Source organism: Pieris brassicae, chromosome 2 (genome assembly GCF_905147105.1).
Source record: "Pieris brassicae chromosome 2, ilPieBrab1.1, whole genome shotgun sequence".
Lineage (NCBI taxonomy): Eukaryota > Metazoa > Arthropoda > Insecta > Lepidoptera > Pieridae > Pieris > Pieris brassicae.
This window is the reverse complement of record NC_059666.1, coordinates 21,436,281-21,461,143: the sequence shown is the minus strand read 5'-3', so window position 1 is coordinate 21,461,143 and position 24,863 is coordinate 21,436,281. Positions and strand designations below refer to the sequence as shown.

The window sequence follows — 24,863 nt, the reverse complement described above, 5'->3', positions numbered from 1 at the left end:
ACTATGCTCTTATACTTCTGATCTTTGATGACCATGAAAGGTCTAATGAAGTAAAGAGACACCAACTCAATGCGGATATCTAGGTTATCGGCTGAAGTACTAAATTTATTTCTTTGTTTCCATGCCAAAACCCAGACAAACCCCTAAAAAGATGTACTATTGGTAAAAAGTTATAATTGTAATAATATTCGGGACCCAAAGAAATTCTTAGACGACTAAGCTGGCTTTAATAGTTCAGTACTATTTTTATAGATAATAAAGACACAGATAACACAACTAATACCAACAGCACATATGACCCAAATCTATTACAAGTGGGCGTCTCTTTCCAATCATATTTCTTTTGTTTGCGCATCGTCTCCCCATGTCTATTGTTTGTTCAATGGGCTTCATACGGCCTTTCACACGTTACTTTTTATTTAAAGACTAATTGAAGTCACCTTCATTCTTAATGCAACTGCACAGACTGTATACAGCTTATATTTTGTTCCTTAACTAGAGTAAATTACGTCATAGTCAAATATTTGTATGATTGATGCAAAGTCTCATTTAATAGCATTAACGATTCCGACTTTCAAGACCAGTGTTGGCCTAGTAGCTTCAGCGTGTGACTCTCATTCCTGTCGTAGGTTCGACCTCCATCTGCTCACTAATAAGACATTTATATATGCGTACTTAACACACGCTCGTACGATGAAGGTAATATCTTAAAGAAACCGGTTCACATAAGACAGAGAAAGCCTGCCTACTTGCCGATTAGAAATATAGATCAAGAAACACATAGACAAATTAGAGGTCAATTCCAAAGGTTGTAGCCAAAATAGTTTTTCTTATGAGCTTCCGACGTTTTATACAATTTTAATATAATTCTTTTGACATTCGGTACAAAAGTTCAATATTCAAATTAGGATTCAGATTTATTCGGAATTCAAACTTTTCAATTTATCCTTGTGAACTCTTTAGAGTAGCAGCAAGTTCCCAATAGTTTTATCAAGTATACGATAATTTTAGAGAATGTATAGATTTTCCATATTTCGTATGGTTAAAGATAATTATTTGGACAGAATTTTCGTGCTTCCACGTAGTTCCAAAGTTCGCCACCAGTTTTTCTTGCATACATTAATCGTTGCCTATATATTATTTTAATTATATTTTACATGCTTTAAGGCTGTTGTTTTAAATTGCATTTGTTTCAAACATCAACAGGGAGGCGAGTTATTAGTATATCTTAAGAAATGTCACTTTTTTATGAACAATGAGCAAACGGGCAGGAGGCACTCTTAATGCCAACGTGAGTGCGTTAACGGCCTTTTTAAACTCACTGTTATATACTAAATTTGTCATTGACACACATTCAGTATAGCTTCTATTCAGTAATAGAAGCTACATATCTAACATCATATATAGGATCGAATACCTTTTCTCCTGCACAAAAAGCTTACAAAAAAGCTTTTCAATTAAGCAGAGACATTTAAATTCCAAGTGGACAGTAGTGAAGCACGATTTAGGAAATCTCAGACTTGAATGTACACCACGTTCAAAAATAATTTGAGGTACTTACTACAAAAATGACCTCAACCATAAATAACACTAATGTTTGAGGCTTTACATAAACGGAATTTTAATAAAACATAATTACTTTAATGAAATTGTAAGGAACAACTTTTGATGTTAGTGTCCAATAACTGTACATCTTGGCTTCAGATTTGTATCTGTTCCGTTTTATCTAATAAAATAAAATATGTTTAGTATGGAACATTAAGATACAGGTATTACTTATTCCACGTCATTAAATTTAAATAGGTGGTCTCACCTTACGCATCGGCAAAGAAGAGAGAGGATGCAGGCAGAGAGAAAATGCGTCTCGGTACTCTTTTAAAATAGCAAATCATCAAACAACTTATTATACAACAAACATCGCAAATTAATGAGAAGTCAATTATATAATTCTTAACTTTATAGAAAAAAATTTTACACAGCTTTTCTTTAATACATTTCTTAAATGTATTAAAAGGCAGATATAAAAGAGCCTCTGGGATTTAATTAAAGACGAGTATCCCTTTTCCCAAAAAATAATTACTAACTTTATATAGTCTAGTATGGAGAAATTGCAGCCTGCGTTTGTTCCGAGTTAATGTTAATAACATTGTGCGTATGCTCTATTCTAGTAAACTTATCACTATTTTTGTAAAAATACATAATATTTTCATAAATATATTGCGAGGGAAAGGATTTTATCTCTCAGAGATTCCCTACATTTTAAATTATAGATTGCACGAATAGCCCTCTTCTGCAGGATGAAAATAGTTTCGACATCAGCAGCATGACCCCATAATAATAAGCCATAAGTCATTAAGCTGTGAAAGTAACTAAAATAAACAAGTCTAGCTGTTTCGACATCAGTTAGTGACCGAATTTTTTTAACCGTGTCAGCTGCAGAACTAAGTCTCTTCGCCAATCCTTTATATGAGGGGACCACTGAAGTTTTGAAAATATGGAATAGGAATAGGCAAATAGGTGAGCAGTACGAGCGAGCATTAACTAAACACAAAAAAAGTCAATTTTCCACTGCATTCAAATCTACGACCTTTCTGTAATATCCGTAACCAAAATACCAATAGAAATGCATGCTAACGGCAAATACACTTTGCAAATGTTGAACATGAAGATCTGAATATAATTTGATTTAACGCCTGACCACTTTTAGAACGAATACCTTAGTGCGTTAAGCGAAACTTCTATTTTAATAACGACTGTAAGTCTTTTAGATCAACCATCTTTGCAAACCAACAAAGAGACATTATTGTATTGATTCCAAGATATCGGAATATGTGCGTATACCAGTAGCTAGCTTATTTAGCACAAACATACCCGCAGAACATCTAAGAATTAGAATTTTTCTCATATTTTTGAATTAAGTTGAATTCTTAGATAGCTTTTTTATGATATGCAGTGTCGCCTACAAAGTTAGTTATCTTTATGTAATGCAAAACAAGATACTTAAAAGAAAAAACAATTTTCTCAACCAAATTAGTCAAGATTTTCTTTAATGTTAAGACGGATTCATTAGCAAATTGTACGTACAGATAATACTTTATTTTTTACTCCTACTAGTAAGAGCTATATCCATTACCCGCTACTCAACAAAAATATCCTAAGCAATACTAAATTATAAGAATATAAATTATATTTATTTGCCTTCACAAAGCCCATTTATGACTAATATGTCTGATATTAACAAATATTTATTAGTGATTCAAGAATCATCGAAGTAACTTAAATCAATTTAAATAATTGAAAAAACTTTATTCCTATATTATTATCAAGTGGCGTGACCTTTTTAAGTCTAGATTTCTGTAAATACTTCATGATCATTCGTCAATCTAATAGGCAAGTAGGCGATCAGCCTTCTGTGCCTGACGCTCGCCGATGATTTTTCGTGTCTAAGACAAGCCGGTATCCTCGCGATGTTTTCTTTCACCGTTTGAGCGAATGTTAAATGTTCACATAGAAAAAAGTCCACTGGTGCATAGACGGGGATCAAACCTACGGCCTCAGGGGTGAGAGTCGCACGCTGAAACCACTAAGCCAAAGAAAATACACAAATCAAATGATTGAAACATGCTTATAAACATCTACGTCGTGTTTAATAATAATTTGAAAAATAACATCATTTCGGTACACATTTTAAATATCATTAATCATCAAGCTTTTCATTTCTTAAAGTGGCAATAAAAATTTCATAAACTTTGTGCATTTTCTGTGGTACTTGCATTTACATTAAATTTCCAGACATTCATGCAGTATTTATATTTTAGCGACGCTATAATTCAATTTAAAAATGAGCTATTTATCATTGAGTTCACAGATTTATAGTCCGTTATAATAAGGTCTTGTATGGAGCTCTTGCTATGAGTAGATTTTTATATTTTATACGCAATTAAAATAACATACATGCATATCATATACGTTCTTCAGTTATCGTCATCGGCGAGAGTTAATACTAATGTAAATTTTCCATGTTGAATGAAAATGCACAACTGGAAAATGAAAATATTGTGTGAACTGACATGTCTTAGACCTCAAAATCGACGTGTGTAAGCCACCTTTGCCTATAAAGCTGAATTATCAATGAACCAGAATTGTTAGGACAAGCTAAGGGCTTGTAACTGAATATATGTAGAACGCGTTTGGAAAAGTTTTACTAAATACGAAATCGAAATTTATATATGAGATGAGATGAGATAAAGATTTAGATAAGATGGTTTTTATTTACAAGATAATAATTCTATTTGTTAAAAAATATTATGACCGTATTTATGAGCATAAAAAACTGTAATGTCACAATCAATACTAATAACGGTACTCTACAAATCAGATCTCAAAACAGCCCTTATTTTTTCCAAATTGCTCTCATATTTAACATCCAGTAAGGTTACCTTAACTCAACTGAACCTATACATTTGTTCCAACGTTGCAAAGAATGTAATAATATACTTACTTATAAAATAAATTAGTTTAACTGTAATCTTTTAATTAAATAATTATTTCCTGTCAATAAAATCGTGTTTAAGCTGTGACGAATATAAATTGAGATAAATGTAATTTCTGCGTACACATGACAAAAGATTTCAATATTTCAACGTAAGTAGCAAAGTTTCAAAAACGTCTTTAGACTTAAAATCAGGCGTTATTTTTTATCAAATATAACGACATTAATTGTAAATCCTTTATGGATGTCAAAATTTTAAGGACTTGTAATTGTAAAAATGTATTTATAGTTGCCATAATAATTTTTCAAATTACACTTATACATTCGTACGCATTTAATAATAGTCTCTAAATCGCTTTCATTAAAATCTATGGGCATAAGGAATATTAATTTTGATTGTGGAAATTGGAATGTAAACTATGTTAGCCGTCCGCTGATTAGGTCTACGGCGTTGGGCGGCGACTCGGAGCAGTATATAAGCGACCGCTTGGGCGGGCGGCGGCATAACACTTGTTGCCCGCGTGGAACCTTGTTGGAGAAGCACTCGCAACTTTACGTTAGGTAAGTGATAAAGTAGAAAAAGTTAGGACCAAGTAGGCATTGAGAATAAAGTCCGGTATATTTTTGCTTCGAACAAGTGAGCTGTGAAATATTTTTTTCATAATTTATTTCCCGGCGTTAATCTAAATAAAATAATTTCTTACGATTAAAAATGATGTAAATATTTTTTTACTAATAGTGTATTTCCCATAGTGATCATGTGATAAACAAAAGACTTAATGACTTGTGGTAACTAACAGTATCACGAGAACTTTTACGAGGAAAGTTAGAACACGAGTTATCTTATTCCCAAACTAATAAAAACTTGATAAGTAATTAATTTGAACTTTCATAACAACTTTTTTTCTTTGTTAAATAATAATAGACACTATAAATAAACATTTTGAACGTCATTAATTGACCCCGTATATATTTAATAAATAAAATAGGATGCTTGTATAATATCTATTACCAGATTATACTTTACATTGAAAAATATATTTGATATAACGACGTAATAACTAAACACAAAAACTGGGTTTCCTTTCCAAATCATACAAATACATTACAAAATACTATATTTTCTCAATATATCCTATTGACTATATAATTTACATCTTTATGTGTCTGATATATTATTAATTAAATGTAAATGAGATTAGCCTAAGTGCAAGCCTATGTTTATTTTTAATTAAGATTGACATTTACGGCGTGTTACAGAATACTTTCGTTACACTAATTTTATAGTATGGTGTTAGACTAGTTAGTTAATGGAAAATACAGTGATTTTTTAAATATATACACGTATAAATCGTAAACAAAGTAAATAGGATGTTGCCACTTATGAGATATGATTCTTATGCAACAGATTAAAAGGGTTACAAGATTTCAAAGTCATAGAAAAGACTTTTTCGTCTTAATATTAGCATAAAAGTGTCAACTCCTATTACATAAACATAGATTTACTGATTTGGAGTATTTTAAAAATACTCCGAGTTGTATGGCTCCTGATTTTAATAATCAATAAATAAGTTCGTTTCAATATCACACAAAGCTCGTTGAAAATAAAATAAGAGGCTGCGTGAAGTTCAAAAATGTCATCAAAAATAAAATCTGACTGTAAATCGGTTCCTCAACATCGCTATTTGGTGATGATGAAGCAATAGCTGAACGTATCAAAATCAAAATAATATATCAAAAATTTCTACTTATTAAGTCACTAAGTAAATTTGTTATATATGGCATGTATATAAATTCATTATTATTATCAAAACATTATTAATTAATCCATAGAACAAATGTTAGTTTACATTTCTTAATATGAATATTGGTTGTGATAGGATACGTAATAAAACCTAAAGTTAGTTTTTTTAGTGTTCTAGTAGTATATAGCCCCTTTTAGGATAAGTCACCTCCATATTTCTCCATTGTCTTGAGCAACATTCATACAGTTTTTCCCCGCTACTTCTTTTACGTCATCTGTCCAACTTTTCTATTGTTGTCTTATACATCTCTTTCCAATAGGTCCAGTCCTTATTGTTGTTTAAAGTTTCCATCTTTTATTCCCATTTACAAATAATATAAATTCGATTTATTAGTAAAACCGTTCATATAAATAATCCCAGAGTTATTACAGTTTTAATCACTACAAAGATCCGGCAAAATGTTCGCAACTCTTAACAAAAAAAAATACTCACGCTGAAAATATTAATATATCTTTCTGTGAGCACTTTATAAAGTATAAAGATTCATATTTGAATTCTTAACTTCTCGTTGGAAATTGATAAAAGTTTCGAATTTGTCATAAGTTATAAAATTAATAAGTTAAGATTTCGAGTGAAAGTTATATGTCCACGTATTCCTTAATTCGTAATTTTCTGATACCTAAATCATTTAAGACCTATGTCTGGCACGAAATTAAAATAATTTGACATTGTATTATTTCATCTTTAATTGTTTGTTGCAACTTAGTAACAAACAAATTACTAGCCTGAATATAACATTAAAAATCATTAAAATAGCAACACCTAAACCGCCAACATCTTTTATTACTTTGTTATTTAATTTAAAAAAGGGAGAATCTTCTATTGTCTAAAACAAAACTAAGAAACACTCTGGTCAAAAGGCTTTTACAATATTTCAACAACAAAGGCATTAGTGAAACATTTCGTTAGAAAACACTTTAACAGGTCAAGTGCAAGACAGAATGTCCATCTATCTTTAGGTGCACTTAGCTGCAATATTTTACTTTTAGCCAGTATCTTAAAAAATTGTTAGTAAATTCAAAAAAAGGCAAATTGGTTTCTAATACTAGAAAGTGCCTAGTTATTTACGAATGGATATAGGAAATTCTGTTCTAAAAAAAAATTTCTTTGTCAATTATGGCATCATTTCAATATTTTATAATTAAATTACATTAACTGTAGATAGTTCTATTGTGTAGTGAAGCATCGTTGTGCTGTCCTTCATTTTATTACGTAGATAAAGAGCCGTAGGCAGTTAGGAAATATAGAGTTATTAACTGGTTTGATGGACAAGAATTCGGGTATATTAAGAACTATTACGCCCACAAGTTTACTATGATATTCGCAATAATATCTTGCTCCCTTTTAAAAATATATATTTAAGGCAATATTATTTATAACATAACCTTTTTGGAGATTAATATTTCCAAGGATAGTTTTATCGCTTTATAACGTTACCTACATTTTACATTGTTCTAGTTTTAGGTACATAAAAGTTAAATATTTTAAAAGCTTATAGATACATTGAATTTTAGAACTTTTCTTTCGTTACTATCACAAAAGTAGAAAGGATTGTTATTACAAATGGAAAATATAGATAAGTTTCGAAATAAATGAATACAGAAGCAATTTAGGTCAGAGGCAGTCTGATATAGAATTTAAAATTTCATTAATTGTGTAGAACATTAATTAGTCAACTGTTGCGAGATACGTTCCTTTCAAATATGGAAACAAAAGACACACGTCAAAGAAATGTTGTTAATTTGTCATTCGTGTAAACATCTTTTGGGCTCGTATAATTAGGAAGAATTTTAACTTTTCCTTTTGGCAACGTACATTTAAAGTAAAATTTGGTAATATTTAGCGACAAAGGACAGCAAAGATACTGCTAACATTGATTATGTTCCAGAATGAATAAAATGTTTTTGCGTTTATATCAAATTTTATCAAAATTACAAGTTCTTCCCGTAATATGTTTCTCACATATATATCTTATTAGCAAAATTACTTAACACCTTTGTTACTTAGGTATCTCACAAAACGTAATCAAGTCCTGTTGCCGACAAAAAAAATAGACCAGCCTATTCTATATCTATGACTTTAAGAGAAAAATTAATCAGACAAATGATCGTAAAGTTACGGCTCTTCTTGCTTCTATGAAACTTTTGAATCAAGGAAAATAAAGCATTTCCGACAAAGCTTAAGAAACAATATCAGAAAATTTATGTTAAATATATTTACATCACCAATTTCTGAATTTGTCGAACAATCAAAATTGTTCAGTAGGAATTCCGTCATGTCGCGGATTATAATCTATGAATAAAAAGGCAATAATTATGTTTTTGTATGTAAACTCAGAAACTCAAAACTGTTAATTGCTACCACGAGAATGTAAGTGCGTGTTCCTATTTCTGCATGCCTCGTGCTGATGTCATGTGGAACATGGTGTTATGGTTGCAGCTTCTTACAAACGTTGTGTATGAATAAATGATTTTTGACTTTGACTTCATAATACCCAAATATATAAAAAAAACAACCACATAAAATCGGAAATGTAAATATGAATGGAATAAAGACAATATTGATACATCGTCGTGATATAAATCCTTAAAAAAGGGACATTTCGTATGTAATGAATACATAAGACAAATCTACACATACTGAAGATTTTCTTAACCACTAAGCTGTTCTTTCAGTAACATCGAGGATTATCACGAGATCCGATTTCTTTGACACTAAGCCTTATAAATAGTATTACATACATTAGATTCGTGTTCAACATCGTTGTGTTAACAAAATGGCTTATGTTAATTTATATATAATATATTAATTTGGAATAGTTTCATTTCGAGTTTAAGCTTGCTGGCAATTTGGACAGCAAACACAGTTCCAACTAGTGAGTTGTTCGGCCTATACCTGCAGCTGAGTTTCATCATCGGACGTCAAGGCAAAATACAAAATACCATCGGTATCACCTCGACGTCTGTTTCACAACTAAACGTTTCTTAAGGCAGTGCCACGCACCACCACTGGAACCAGCTGCCCACTAAAGTATTTCCAAACCAAGTCGACTTAGGGTCTTTCGAGAGAAGACCGTGAGGCTTCTGGGAATGTGAGTGACAATGGGCGACTGTATCACATAACATCAGATGTGTCTACGGCCCGTTTGCCTTCTATTACAGAAAAAAATACAATTGAGGTCTACATAGTTAAAAATTATAATACCGGCTTTTGTTTTTGATATTTATTAAGCATATTAATACCAAAGATATTTGAGCACCTTTATTAGATTATGACTATAACAATAAAAATTATTTTAAATTATACAGTAAATACAGAAACAGATAACTATACAATCATCTATAGTGAAACAGACTACAAACAAATTCACATTCATAACGTAAAAAGCGTACCATTCTTAAAAGGCCAGCAACGCACTTGCGAGCCATCTGACAATGTGACACTTAAAATCAGATAAGCCTCCTGTTTAGTTTTCTCATGTTACATAAAAAAAATATAATTTATACAGTAACAATTTCACTTTATTGATATTATCTAACGAAGCGTAGTTTGGAATTTTTAAGTAAAAGAAATATTTTTCTTATTATCTAAGCTCAATATTTTATTTTATCAAATTCATGGCTAAATCTGAAAAAAAAATTCTAAAACAGATTTTACAAAAAAAGTATTTTTCTTATTTATAAGTTTTTGTGGAGTTGGAACCGTACAGCGAGTACGAGCCTACTCGGGCCTTGGATACGTTTCCGGGTGAAACTTAATTTTGCTGCTTTTGTCTTCAGTCACCGTGACCACGCACGAGAGACATCGTAATAAATTTAAATTAAAAATTATGTAAAATAATTATGAGTTTAATAAAATATTGATTAAAATTAAAGCTTGGTCCGTACCAACCATTACTTTATTGTGTTTCTTATAAAAATATCAGAAAATATTACAAATACCACAAAGAAAAAATTGCAAAATGGAGAATGATTCAGCAGCCACCCATTTCTACCAGATTCGTTTATTCTAGACAGTGCCATAATTTGTCACTTATTAAATGTTGTTCATCATAACTTCAAACCTATGATGAAGAAAAGGTAGCTAAAATTATCACTCCTCATTGCATAACCTTTAGAATGTTTCCCAACCTGTGGGTGCCACAGCGGAGCAATTTAATTGTTAAGTGGCCTATTAGAAAGTTCATTAAAATTATTTGGAATTTCAATTTTTGTTTTTACTGTTATTCGTTTTCCTAGTAATTTCTTCCTATCATTATCTTTCTTAAGTAAGCAATTTAATGTTTATATTAAACATTATGGCTAACATAAGGTTAAGGTGGATGGCACAAATAGATATTAAAACACTGCATTAGAGTACTGGAAATTATTCCAAATATTAAAAGTAATCCAAAAACTAAAGAATTTAAATATAAACAATAATACATAACAACCAAATAATACTGACACTTAAATACGTTGGTCATAAAGATTAATGATTTTATTCTATTAATTAAAATAATACATGAAATGTAACCAAACGTAGTGTACTTAGTTCTCTAGACTTTTACATACACAAGGGAAAATTGTGAAAATCCAAATCTATATTAACCTTGTAATAGTACTTGTGTGGGCTAAATCACAAGTTTTATCGTGAATATTTTAATTAATCTAGTTACGCATCGTAGATACATGTTAATCCAGCTCGATAAGCGGCACTATAAACGAAAACCGTGTTTATACAAAAACCCATCAGTGAAATTGGGGATTTTCTGAACAATCTATGAGATTGAAATTAATTTGAAGCAATGACTTTTATGAATACACAATAAATTGTTAATATTTTTTGTAAACGATTACTTTCGTAGACAACATCATAAAATGTTCTATAATAAAATCTCGGTCAACTTACTTACTTGACTAACTGTCCTTTAACCCCTAGGTGGGGCAGACGCCCACCACAGTGAGCCTCCATCACGTTCGGTCTTGAGCCTCGTATTTCACCTCGCTCCAAGTCTTTCCGGCTCATCTAGAACTGTACGACGTGAGGTTAGCCTGGGACGGCCACGCTTCCACTTTTAATATGATTGAGATTCTTTCGGAGTGTATGGAATCTCGCTCAAACGAGTATCGTCCTCAGTTCGATTACTGGGACGTGAAATAATCTTCTCTTGCATCCCTAATTTTGTAAGAAATATTTCTTAGTATCGTTTAGACTCACTGCCTTAGGTCTTTAAAAAAGTTTAATTCACAAAATCGAACATAATACTCATACTAACCTACTTATGCTTCTAATATATGAATAATGTTTTGTTCCGTTTATTATAAAATACCACAAGAGTTATAAAGACACTTTAACGATAAGTTTCGGGGCATCTTCAAGAATGTTGCCAAAAATGTCAGAGTATAATTTCTCATATCTGAATAAAAAAGCGTTTTTGTTCAGACGGATCTATACACGTGTCAGTTAAGGGCAGATAATCCTAGGAATCGTTAAGGTTCAATCTAGTTAAATGTTTTTAAATTACTTAAGTGCAAAGTGCACATCTCCCTTGATTAAGTTTCTGATATTTCTAAATGAACTACGAAGAAATTGTTAAAGAAATACGATATTTATAAACAAAAATTTTATTGTATTTTAGTAGTTGTGATGCAATTAAAACTAATAGCTTTGATTGTTAGGCTATTTTCAACAATGTGATAAATCATTTTGTAGAAAAAGTCTATACAAAAGCATATATATATCGTATTAGAATCTCTCCCTAATATATAATTTATTAATTTGTCGATGTAACAAACAGATGTTTGGAGTTGATTATCTGACAATGACATATTAAATTAATTAGCTATTTCGCTGACACAGTACCTTGCGGTAAATGATTTCAGTTTGACAATTGACTTATTTTTACCACACCAAACAAGATTGAATAATTTTTTTTAGTTACCGCAGACCGGGGAAGTAGGTTTTATTGAGTAGAATACAAACTTTTAATTATCTGTATGTTATTATTATTGATTCACATCTAAGTCAAAACAACCTTGTTGTCGGGCACAAATGACTGATATTTTTAAAGAATATTGGGGTGTACAATACATACAATTTTAAATATTTTGGTTGCAGGAAAAGTCACTGAAACATTTATAATGTAAGGTATTATTGAGATTTGACTATTCTTAGAAGCGATTCTAGCAGCTAAGAGGAAATCGACGCGATGTACTGTCAGCAAAAACGTTTTATTAACACAATGTTAGATTTCTTTTTGAATATGTGAACATTTAAGTTTCTTCATAGGGATTGTTGTAAAATGATAAATAAATTTTTACTTTCTTCTCTAGTTAAACCATTGTTTTAAAAACGGAGAAGAATGAATCATACAAAAGCATAACCAGATGAATTGTATTCTTTTGTCATTAATATTTTGTAAAACTAATTCTTCTTCAAGGTATCTTGCCTTAGTCTAAAAAGCTCCTCGACGGATGTGCCGCCAGTCCACTCTCGTACGTAACGCAACCACGACTTCTTCCTCCTAACAGCGTGTCTCTTACCTTGAATTGTGTCCATCATTATAAGTTGCAAAGTCGTATCGATGATGACGCAAAGAACTAATTAGTTTTGCCTATAATCTATCTGACTGTTAAGACTTATATTGTGAAATGATTTTCGTAAGTAGAAAAATGCATTTTTCAAATATTTGCCATTTTATGTTGCTGATAGTACAAACCCCTAAGGAATTCCGAATGCTTTGCATAAACCTCTTCGAATATAAATCACATTGAACATATTCTTATCGCACACCTCAGGTGTAGTCAATTGTTAAAAAATATTAGCATCTCAGAGAACTTGTAATTCGTTTCAAAGTTGGGATTACATCGCGGGAACAACCATTAAGAAAAGATCCGTCATGGCGAATTTTAGAACAATTTTCTGTTCGGAATTTGTTAAGGTAAAATAACTTTTTAATTTATTATTAGGAGGAGAGGTGGAGTTTTATTATAAATGGAAATGATTTTGAGCCAAAAAGATGTATATTTTAACTTTACGTAACACTATTTAAAATATTGTATTTGGTTGATTCAAGTTCATTTAGATAAAAAATTATGATTAAGTAACATAATAAATAGTGTTTACGAAGTAAATTCTCCTAGGAAGCTTAGGTTAGCGCTACGTATTTCTCCTGTATGTCAAAAACATAATCTTACTCTGTGAGTGGTAGCAATCATGACGGCTTCTGTCAGTGCGTTGACATTTAACACAGTCAACCCGTGACTGCAAAAGAGTGGGACAGTTTTACAATTTGAAATTAAAAATTTAAATCATTTTAAGTGATAAATTTTATTTTATAAAAAAATAAGTTGGCACATAATATAGGTATCACAATTTAGTGTTTAATTATTTTATATAGCTAATAGGTATCTAAATATAAAATAGAATAAATATAAAGCGTTGATTTTAGATTTTTTATATAAATTTCAATGTCAACCTTCTAAAATGACAGGTGTCTTTGTTTGGCCTTTCTGATATGGGTCGAGAGTAGGCTGTTTGACACTTATTGCCGCATAACCCGTTACAGAATAAATGAGAAAGTCTGAATGAAAAAGAGCTCAATTGGTCATTTTTTTTTTGTTTCAAGTCGATTATATAATGTAACGTTTTTTGCCTTAGTTCGCGTTCATTCCTTTTAGATTGTTTCTTAGAAATTTCGGGTCATGTGCAAAGACGGTATTTGAATATTTAAGTAGGTGTATATAATTGACATATTTTGAGTATAATTTATTTTACTTTATAGATATATAATTATCATTTCTCCATGTTAAAGTGAAAATAATTACGAAACTTGTTCCCACTAACTGTGGCGTACATAATGTAGTGAAAATTCTATAATTAATGTATGTATATTTATTTTACAATTGTTGTAGGCAAAAATTATAAATACATTTTCCTAAGTAATCTAACCTAACTCGGGAAAATTTCGGACGAAATTTCCTTCCCACATTTAATTCGCACTAGTGCCAGGTGCCAGGGATCTGCAACATTTGTGCCTTCCTGTATTTAATACACAAAATATTATGGTAAAGGGATAATAAAATATTGTATTCAATTCAATTTATTCATTAAAGTACACCTCATCATATAAAATACATTTTCTTACAATATATTCTAAAATGCATGAAAATTACGATGAACAAAAAATTTATAAAAAATTACGTATGGTTATTAGAAATGTTAGTTTTTCCTTAATAATTTAAAAATAGTTATTTTTTTATTAAGATTAAGTAACCAAAAGGGCCTTAACAATTCTTTTTTCAAACATAACAGCCTACTACCGAATTTATGAAGCTCTGAATAAATTGCGTTCATTCTGCTGTATTCGCATGAGAGGTGCATGTACCTCTTCCTAGCTTGGTTTTTTATAGACGGTTTTAAAAGCAGTATTGACCTCGTGGCTTCAGTGTGCGTCTCTCATTTCTGAGGTATGGTTTGAGCTCCGGCTCTGCACCAATGGACTTTCATTTTATGTAGGCATTTAATATTGTCTCGAACGATGAAGGATAATATCGTGAGGAAACCGGGTTGCCTTAGACCTAAAAAGTTGACGGCGAATGTCGGGCAGGAGCTGCTCACCTAATTGCTAATTAAAGTGACAAATGATACAGATATAGAAATCTGAGGCCCAGACCTAAAAAAATTGTGGCGTTACTGATTAATTTAAAAGATTCTGTTGATTTATAACATTGGCTTTGAATAAATAATTTACACAACAATACTAAAACACCTTTGTTAACTCAAAATATAATGGTTAATAACTGGTCGATATTTTGCTAACCTATACTAATAATATATAGCAAGCAGCAAAAGATTACTGTTTTTGTAAGTAAATAGTTATTAGCGTATAATAGACAGCAGTACCTACTATACACACATACTAAATTCAATTTGCATACTTTTAGAATGATGGCTACCTCGATTTTCATCTCATTAAGATAAAATTCGGGTAACTGTGCAGTTCTATACACATGGTCAAATTATAGCAATAATTATTGCGCTAAATATGTCTAGATAATTGACTAAGTCTTTAGTCTTAAATAAATGTTATTTCTAACGTACTAATCTGATTTTGATGAATCTTGGACTGTTCTTAAGAGGAATATACCTTTTCAATAGAAAGTTATCATCTCCATAATACTTGCCTTGTGTTCTAGAATATCAGCTTAAATCTAGTTTGAAGAGTTGTAAAGGCGTTTTCTCTGTATGAATGATTGACATATTGGACAGCGCTCAAGGTGAGATAGTGTCTTGGCTCTTAGTTAACGAGAAATTTCCAAACAAGCAAATACGAACAAAAATTATAAATTAATTAACAACCAGAAAAGAAGCCTCAATCTCAATATCACACACTTATATCATCAATTCGAATAAGGGTCTTTCAAGAAAAAACATCCCATTCGTAAAAGGCCGGCAACGCACTTGCGTTCTAGCCGTTTGCCTACTGTTACATAAAAATTAAATATACATTATTTGTATAATAACATTATTTGTATTAAATATACATTATTTGTATAAGAAGGTTTTGTCTTGTGACAAAACCTTCTTTTTGCAGTCAGTTGTTTAGTTGTTTTGTCTATTTAAAACACGTTATCTTAAACAAAAAGAAATTAAAGAACGAGTTGAAAATTAAAGTGTTTGTAGTGTAAAATTTAGCAATTTTCGTTTAATTACTAGTCAATGACCAATTTGTTAATTAAGCCTGTTATTGGAGTCTTTATGGACAGGGTTTTTGTGACAATAATTAACGGGAACGTGAGAATTTTTTGTTGTTAAAGCTTTCACACCATTACTCTTTTAAATATTCTATGTTAAAAAAATTTTACTCTTTATACGTTAAATTGCTTATAGGTCGAATAGCGATAGTTTTCCGAAATTCGACAAGAATTTCCTGAGCTCTGCTATTCTTGCTATGCCTTTGTGATATAAACAAAGGCATATCTTCACTTGTCATATTATATTAAGTATTTACTAGAGTTGACGCATTGCCCAATCTTGCACCCTACAGTAGCGCATTCATTTTTAGCCTTCCATAGGTTTGATCAATAAAATCGACACGTTTATACAAAAAACATGACGGAACTTTTACACGAAAATGTCCTCCGTCAAACAATTTGCGAAAATAGAGGACACCGTGAATCATTTCTGCAAAAAGGCGTCATCTTTTAGTCGATATGAACTCCGGGAAAATAAATACAGATAATACAACTTTCTCTACATCTGTTCTACTTTTTGACATGCAACACCTTTTGTCTTCAGCCACCGTGACCACGGACGCTGTTAAGCATGCGAAACGTCGGAAAAATTTAAAATTATGTAAAATAATTATAAGTTTATAATAATACATAGGAATCAATTCAATCCGGTAAAAAAGTGTTTTCTTTCCTATGTAAAAGCCACGTTAACATAAGACAATACTATGAAAACGTCCTCGTTAATATATTTTAGCAAATAACATTTATTTTAAAACATGGGTTTAGTATAATATAATTTAGCTTGATTTAAATATATTTAGTCACTTGATGTTTAATGGAATGCCAAGGGGCGTTCATCTTGCCTTTAGGCGATACAAAATTGACAATTCTTGTATTAATATTAAGCTAGTATTGCCTATATGTACCGTAAATCGCCAGAGAATAACAGAAAATAACTGGTTTATAGAAATACAATTCCCAATGTATAATGAAAAAACTACCTTAAAATATTAGTAGTAGTAGTTGCCTAGTAAAATATTACCCAAATATTAATGTGTAATAGTATTCAATTATTTATAAGAATGCGAATACTTGGCACAAGAAAAATAAAATAATTTTTTTAATGAAATAACATACACGAAGAGATAAAAACTAAACGAAACTATTATGTGTATGGGGAGAGCAACTCTGGATATCCAGACCTAGCTCGTTTATCAGAATGCTCAATCTGTTCGAGTCCGAGATCCTTTTGATTTTGATCTCGACAAATGGAATGCCTATACGCCTATACGAAATTTAAGCTTTGTTAAAAGGTTGTATATTATTTAGAAAATAGGTAATCAGTAGTGATTGGTTATTGTCTCTAAGAAATGCCGGTGTTCCAGTTATTTGTTTACAGATACCTTTAGAAATCATTTTGCAAACAATTACACAGCAAGTCATAGATAGAATATCACTAACACTGTTCATATAACTTCTTTTATCTTTTAATTTTATAGACGTTCCACAGAGTAGGCCTTCTATGGTACTGTTATTGTAAATTTTTACATCACATAAACGGATCTTCAAAATCCAATCGATCGTTCTATTTCTGTAATATGATGGAAAATAAAAATGCCGGCAGCGTATTTATTTTCTAAATGAGCTTTTACTCCAAGTTTGTAAGCTTTTCATATTGTTATTCTCACGATGTTATGGTAAGTAAGCGGATTTCGCATACATTTAACGTTATTTTCAGCACTCTTCTGCAATAACCGTTTCATAATCTCTTTATGAGTGGTGTCTTATAAAGTTCGCACACTTTGCATAAATTAAAGAAATTAACATAAGCTTACTTGGAATTAGTACACTTAGTTGAAGCTTTTAAACGAGAATCTTGTTAGAAATGCCAACAATCTTTTAACCTTAAATATTCCACAACACTTGATTATCGGCAGTTATAAAACTACTTGGTGGTGAGGGAAACAAAAGACGGTGACTTGACTGCAATTGGTTAAACGGATCGGTCGGTAAGTTGACGAGAAATGCCGTTGACCAATTACAAACAAACGAAACGCTCCGTACACACACTAATACATCTATCGAGGGCTCGAGGAAGTTGAACGTTTTTGACAATTTGATCGTTTATTTTTAACAACGTCCTCGTTCTTTGCGACGACTAAAATGACAACTAAATAATTACTTTCATAATAAGGCTAAATAAACTTTCATGAGGTCATGTCATAACAGTTTAATGATCATTAGCAGTAGAAGAGAACCGTGTTTTGTATTTTATAAACACATAAGGAAAGGAATGTTTGATGCAATTAAGCTTCTTAAATAATATGTCAACACAGTAACTAAAAGGACGTAGCTAATAAAATTATAAGGGTATTTAATTCGCGACCAAAAAAGCCTAAACCATTTGAGGGTTGAAAATTATTCCTTAAATGTTTATTCCAATTAATTTCGCCCGTGAGATATTTCTCCGGTAAACATCGTTCTCATTTTTTCTTTGAAAATTATTTTTTAAATATTGTTAGACGTTGCCGAATTTACTTTAGAGTTGACATTTGTGATAGATAGATTAATTTTGTATTGTAATTGTGCGATTACTAAACTAAATATATTCCGTTTTATTTACCTTATTAAAAAACCAGGTTGCGGAGCTGAACGAGGTTTTCTCAAAAGTAATCTAACCAGAATTCGATTTTATTTACATGCTAAAGCGGACTAGCGAACTTAAACGAAAACTTGACCAAAATTTCTCTAATAATTCGAATTATTCTCTCTCTACGCCCATGGCGTTAATATAACATTTTTTTAATTGTTTTTATTAAATAAATTAATGTTAAATAAAATGTTTTTCTATACTAATATTATATACATTTCTATGTTTGTGACGAATAATATCAAAAACCACAAACCGATTTTTTATGTGTTATTTATTTTAAAATATTTTATAGTGACTGTCCAATATGGATACGTATTATATTGACTATTAGTACAATATTTTAGAAAATATTTTCTAGTTTTAACATTGATTTCAATTATCTATGAAATAATAAGCGTAAATCAAGTTGACAATTAATTATAAAACTCGGAAAAGCAATCATTGGAAAACTCGTGGAATGATAAGGCAGCCTCGGTAAACAATACAATTTTATGGGGAAGCTAAATAAATTAAAAATTTGCTGTTGCTCAAGTTTTTAAGTAAATCTGTAATTGACTGAACTCGCTTATAAATAAAAAAATAATAAACAGTTACAAAATGCTGACTATTCCGCGACTTATCACAGATTACATTTTTATGAAAATATTTAAAAGGGAATCTTTCTCATGAAATTGGTTTGTTAATGCAATTTGTTTGCTACACATTCATTACCCTTTTTTGGACGTCTCTGTGTTACTTTAAGGTCTCTATTAGCACAGGTGGTTGAGTATGCGATCGATTATAAGGCCGTCTGTAGCAGTCATACTTTCTATTCGTTACCATACTTTATGGTTATTACTTAAGAATTAAATGAAACTATAAACTCCACTTTTACACTACACACAATACATTCGAATTAGGTAATACTATAACTAAGTATGTATTTAATATTTTTTATTGATCGTAAATGTTTGAACCTATTGTATATATTATGTATTCCGCTTTTGGCTTGTATTATATCATAAGTATGATTTATAATAGCTGTATGATTATAATACAAATAAACACATAAGTCCTTGGTGAAAAGTATATTATAGTGATTTAAATTTCCGTAATCTTTCACATACTAAACAAAAATAGAGTGACTCATATATTTTCGTTAGATATGTTACAGTTTAGTAATGGATAACACGACACCGCACTTGGATGTGCAAACATCACTCTTTTTAATGCACGGTTGGTTTAGAAAATAAATTTGGCTTTAATACAATTTGGCCAACGCTTTGAGTTTTATCTTTTTGGCCTAACTTTCTAGTACGAATATTAAACGGTTGTAAAATTAAAAATGCTCACCTTATACAGGCTCGCGTTAGAAATATAGGTAGAAAAATATAGTTAGTATACTGGCTTGGTTTTCACCGACATAGTGTAGGTTCTAAGTTCAATAAGGTTGACATAAAAGCTTAATTGGCGCAAGCGCAACACCGGCAAGCCTCCATTGGCGTTGCGGGTTTGCTTCCGGTCTTAAACACTAATAAAATAAAGGAAAACTAATGAAAGGCGCTGTATCACACACGTGCACTATTTTACACAAGATCTTGGTTAATAATGACAGCGTCATACACCCACCAATACTGTAAGATTTAGCCCAAGTCTTAAGCAATTCTTGTGCACAAATACACGACTAATGAACCACCAATTGATTGACCCTCAAAGCCAACTTTTCCTACTTAAAATATCTAGTAATAGAATCAAATAAGTACATTTTACGTGCTAGTTGTACTTTTAAAAGCTATTATGGACGCTAAGCATTTATTTCCGATCGAGAAAATTAATCATAAATACAATCTAACATCAGTGCTCCATAAAATGTCCGTATTATGAAGGAAATTGAAATTCGGATTAGTTTTTCGTTTATATCATACTTGTGACTCATGCCATAAAGGGGTAAGATTTATTGCTTAATGTGGGCAAAAAATTCGCCTACAAGACGTGTTATGAGTTGTCACGTCAAGTAAATTGCTAACAGCTAAAAGCTATGTAGAGAATATTGTTTTATTAACTCATTTTGCTATACTACTTGTAATGAAAATGTCATGGTAATTGAAATCTGAAATCTTATATACGTAGCTGAAGCAATAAGCTACGCCGTAGTGGCTACGGCGTAGCTTATTGCTGTATTATAGACGCTGTATTATATATCTTATTCTGTATAATTAGCATACATTATTCATTTAAAATATTAAACAAACACTGTCCAACTATTGTCAAGAGAACAAAGGGACATATTACTGTAATAGTGATGAATCATTTATACTGATTACGTACCCGGATTATTACTACAGATTATAAAAAAATTTTTAGGATAGGGCCCTACTTTTTTTTATAATCTGTGCATGAATTTAAAGAACCGCTTAGTTATGATCGGTCTATATTATTCTCGAAGTTATTATTTGTTAAAGTTGCAATGCTGCCTATTTCAAAACTAATTTTATGAAATTCTTAATTAGAAGCAGAAAGTTGCTGAAAGCTACGAAATGTTAAATACTTTTAATACCACGATTAAGTTACATTCAAATTTCAACAAGCGTTATATTAAAACATATTTCACATGCTCTCTAGAGATATTCTGTGCGAAATATTTCATGAAACGAAATGCAATGATATTTTATTTGATTATAATACGATTTCGCTTTAGCTCGGCAGTTCTAATATTCTGCTTTTTAAAGTTAGCAATTTTGTTCTTTTTTAACATGTTATCTAATTGTATTTTAAACAAAATCCAACTGTGTATTTCCAAGATTATTATATGATATAAGATTATGATAACACTTGTGACTTGACCTTTAGACTTCGAACTTTAGATGTTAACATTGATCACATTTGTACACTATACTTAGGGTGAAAATTTGTGAAGCTTATCTAAACTTAACCAGAACTGTGTTGATTTAGATCCTTGAGTTAAAACTAAGGTCGTAGGTACAAACCAAGACTGTGTATCTACCTTTTTTCTGTGGACATATAACACTCGCTCGTGCAGAAAAAACATCATAAAAAACGGGATACCTTAAACCGAAAAAGTCTTCAATGCCTGAGGCACGTCGCACTGTTCACTTAAATTCTTATTAGAAAAAACAATGTTCACAAAACAACTACAGGAATCTCAGGCCAAGAATAAGGTTGCAGCGCGGTTTTTTTATTTTTATAACCCGACTTATTTTACGAGAAGATATGATTTAAATCGAAATGTAAGAAGATTGCTTTTCACTTCGAGCGCTGATTTTTTGTTATTATTTCTTGACCAAGGCAAGTCTTATGTACCTAACAGACGTCGATTTTAGGGCCCAAGACATGCAGGTTTCCACGATGTTTGTCTTACCGTATATGAATTAAATATAGAGAAAAAAGCAGCAGATTCTTCGTCGGCACTCATTAAAATTTAAAATTCCTGCGACAAGGTTTACACTGTTTACGTTAATAATTATTTTAACCTCTCTTGGTGGCGATAACTCATGTCTGAGTATCGTTTTCAGATGTATAGTAAGATCGCAAATAATTAAGTAAGAAATTATTTTTATACTACACGTTCAAATAAACTTCTTTAAGCTTAAAACGCGATGTTACATTACTAGCTTCCACCCGCGTGGATTACCTACGATAGATATTAACTTGAGATATGAGACCTCTAACACAAAAATCGTTTCAGTCAAATTGAAACCGCTATTGGTGAAAATGTTCTCATGTACAGGCCCGTTATTGAGTTTAGCACGTTCATACAGGTAGATGCAGCAGGGGGACTTAATTTTATGTTTATCTAAGAATGTTTAAAACTAGATGAGGAAGCTTCGCGTTGATTAACTATTTAATATATTCAGTTGCACGCAGAACAACGTGTCATAGTTATAATTGGGGTATCTGTTTTTTTTTTTTAATTTTTGTAATCGGTTTCCACAGTGCAAAGAAAATTCTTCGTGGTTTTAGGCGTGGTTTTACGATGTCAATGCAACGCGAATGTTTACTTTGTTTTATTGCACAGAAGGTTAAAGTGTCTGAATTCATTTCTATAAAATCTACCTTTATTTTAAAAGTTTTATGCAAATAGTTTTAAGGTGATTGTTTTTAAAATAACTGTTTGTGTTAATCTAAACTTAAACCCTAAATACGAGTCTAAGGATTTTACTAAGTTATAATTAATATATTAGAATCGATAAAAAGGCTGAAACCAAAGTATTTTAAAATTTTCCAATTTTGTTTCAATGTTAACAAAAATTTATATTAAATTTAAATTGGCATTTTAAAAACGAAACTACTGATATCCGCCCTTAATTTCACAAACTTTGCGACTCACGATTTTATGATGGTCCTAAGGATAACTCGGTCCGGCCACAGTATTTCGCTAAATAGAAACACTTTCAAGCCTATGGGTGAGAATGACGTTTTTGGACTGCTTTGAGAATAGTCTATTTAAGGAATGTTTGGTTACAATCGATGTGATATGGGACAGCCGTGCAATGATATTATTGTTCAAAACAAGGCTTTATCAGTAGATTATATTATGAAAACACTAACGCAAAAATGTTTTTGTTTCGCCAAAAATCCACCGATACTGATCAGTACGTCATGATAAGCTAACCGATTTAGGCAGTAAAGGACTGAATCAGAACACACAATCCTTTAGTAGGTAATAATTATAATGTATTTGAGAACTAAAATTTAATAAAAATTCTGGCATTTAAACATCATTACGAATGGCAAATGCAATTTTAAAGTCATTCCAACTTCAATTAGACTTGACTCGAATTTCACAATTAATAAGCTTCCTAATTGCAAGCTAATTTATACTAATAGAACCTTTTAGTTCTGCACCTTTAGTTAAATGACTCTAGACGTAACAGTTGAATATACATTGCTAACAGCCTTTCTCAGAGACGTCAATTAATCTATGGTACTACTTATATTTGTCACACACCACCAATTTGCAAAACCAGCTACCCACTAAACTAATTCCAACTTAGGGCCCTTAAAAAAAACGTATCAATTCTTAAAAGGCGCAGGACTTCGCAACGCACTGGCGAGCCTTCTGGCAATACGAGTCCATGAGTCCATTACTTAACATCAGGTAATAATGGGTATAGCAGTGAAATGCAGAGCAGTGTTGGCCTAGTGGTCTCTTCATGCGACTCTGGGTTCGAATCCTAGCTGTGTACCAATGGACTTTCTATCTATGTGCGCATTGAACTCGCTATTGCGGTGAAGGAAAACATAGTGAACAAACACGGGGAACTCATATTGTGTTTTTTCATGTAATTTAAATTTATTCATTATATATTTTAATTAAAAACATGTTTTCAATCGTTTACGTTACGTCCTTTCAAAATAATTTCTTTCAGTTAAAAATAATTTTATATTTTTCAATTCAGCATAAAAGATTATACAGTAGGACTTCCCACAATATATGGACATTGAAAGCAGTAACTTAGAAAATGCTCGCCAGAGCAATGTTCGTAGAATAAATTTCAATAGCACACAAATTGTGCGGTGAAGCCGACAGATGCGTCGTTTATAGAACAAAAGGGTGGCAGAAGTTATCGTCATGAGGGCTTATTTAAGCTTACTTTTATATAACGTTATAGGTATGTTTTGTTACTTTTTATTTACAAAGGATAAACCTTACAATTCAAGTAGAATATGCAAAAGTATTTACCTTTTTATAAATCGAATTTCGAACTCAAATACTTTTGAAATTTGAACAAAGAACATTTTAATCTAATAAATTCTATTGTGTCGTACACATAAGGGTCGAAACGTTAAATGTCGTGTATATTCAATCAACAGAACAAATAATACGATGAAACTACATCATCAAAAGGAATTATTGTACTATGTATTTACCTGGAAATACGCTACAAAATGGAGCAATTACACAATTTACGACTCGGTTTAAAGTAGGACTTATAAATTCTAATGAATAAAATGTTTGAAATCTAAATTGAAATCAAAACAAATTTATTTCGAAACATATTGTTGTTGCCAATATCTTATTTACATAATAGATAGTATATATGTGAAAACGGTAATCGCAAACTTCACTTTAAATTTTATCAACTGTCTTGATGTGTAATATTGTCACTTATACGTTAAATACCAGTACATTTAAGCTTTCATCCACCTCATAAAACTGCGTTGTTGTGGCTTTATTGCCTCTGTTTTTAATTAAA

The 24,863-nt window shown here is 31.1% G+C and overlaps 1 protein-coding gene across 2 annotated transcripts in view; it reads left to right on the top strand.

Annotated features, from left to right (window-relative positions):
- The first annotated feature begins 4,984 nt into the window (after window positions 1-4,984).
- LOC123720291 (diuretic hormone class 2) overlaps window positions 4,985-24,863 on the top strand; it is a 43,059-nt gene continuing 23,180 nt past the window's right edge. Inside the window, exon 1 of one of the 2 annotated variants that reach the window (XM_045676837.1) lies at window positions 4,985-5,053. The gene's annotated coding sequence lies outside the window, so the exon portion shown is untranslated. Of the gene's footprint in view, window positions 5,054-13,109; window positions 13,220-24,863 lie in introns of those variants that run through there. The other variant, XM_045676838.1, reaches the window with a different exon arrangement.